We start from the raw sequence: 1265 nt of genomic DNA on the forward strand, positions 1-1265 counted from the left end.
CAGGGTATACCAGGTCCAGCTGCCACCTGCTGGGTCCTCACACATCTTTGAGCAGTGTACAGAAGACACAGACCTGGCATTGTTTGTAGGAGGAAAATGAAAAAGTCAAAAGAGGCTGCTTCCCAGGATTTAAGATGTCTGGGATCTGTAGTCTGAGATCAGCCCTGTGAGCTTAAGGGCTTTGCAGAGGGTCTGTGGATTCTCAAAGGCCAGAGAGCTGCTTCCTGTTGTGGCTGATTCATGGGTCCCCTGGGATGCCACAGGGGAGCGAGAGCATGGCAGGATCATGCAGGTGTGATGCCCTCATCAGGTGGCTGATTTCAGCAGATTCATCCCTCGATTTCTATCCTAAGAGAACTGGAGCTCTCTCCAGACTTCTGATCACATGCATGCTCACTGTCTTCCTGAGCAGCACTGTCCCTGCCTTCTTTCCTCAAGGCTGGATGAGCCAGGCTGGCTGGAGTGTAGGGAAGGGAGGATAGAGGTCCATTTGGTGGGTCGAAATGCTGTTAGAATCTTTAAGGCTTAAATTTATTGTTTCTGCGTCTACTCCCACACTACAACTAAGCAGCCAAAGTGATGCTTAGCTCACTCTCAAGGAAGCACAGTACTGCCTTGTACCAGTGCCACACGTCACCAGAACAGTGAAGGGAGCAACTGGAGGAAGAAGATAGGGCATTCCTCTCCCAGCAGTGTAACACCCTCACAGGCATGATTCTGTCTGGAGAGCTGACCCCTGCTGGAGCGCTTAAGGCTTTTAGGCACAGAGTGAAATGATCTGATTTATATTTTTTAAAGATCACTCTGATTTGTATTTTTATTTTTATTAAAAATTGTTTTACTACTTTAATTTTTTTTTCAATTCGGGATGACATTCAATATTAGTTTCAAGTGTACAAAATAGTGGTTAGACATTTATATAACATATAAAGTCATCTCCTGATAAGCCTAGCATGGGCTATCTTTGAAAAGGGTATTCATCCTATTCATGCGGGGTCCACCCTCATAACCTAATCAACCTCAAAAGACCCACCTTTTACTTATTTTTAATCAACCTTATTTGTGTGACATTCATTAATAAAATTGCATAGGTCGGGTGTGCAATTCTATAATGCATCATCTGTATATTGGATTGTGTGTTCACTGCCTTCAAGTCTCCTTCCATCACCATTTACCCCCCCCATGCCCTCTTCTCCCTCCCCCACCTGTCACCCACCAACCCTACCTCCTACTCCCCACATGCCACCCCCACCTGCCACCCCACA

The 1265-nt window shown here is 46.0% G+C and overlaps 1 non-coding gene across 1 annotated transcript; it reads right to left on the reverse strand.

Moving 5' to 3' along the window:
- Window positions 1-541: 541 nt before the first annotated feature.
- Window positions 542-744, reverse strand: LOC111824327. Its single transcript, XR_002827400.1, has one exon. It is a non-coding gene; the product is annotated as a small nucleolar RNA SNORA74 (small nucleolar RNA).
- Between the last annotated feature and the right edge of the window lie 521 nt (window positions 745-1265).

This window comes from Myotis lucifugus, unplaced genomic scaffold (assembly GCF_000147115.1).
Source record: "Myotis lucifugus unplaced genomic scaffold, Myoluc2.0 scaffold_1179, whole genome shotgun sequence".
Taxonomy (NCBI): Eukaryota; Metazoa; Chordata; class Mammalia; order Chiroptera; family Vespertilionidae; genus Myotis; species Myotis lucifugus.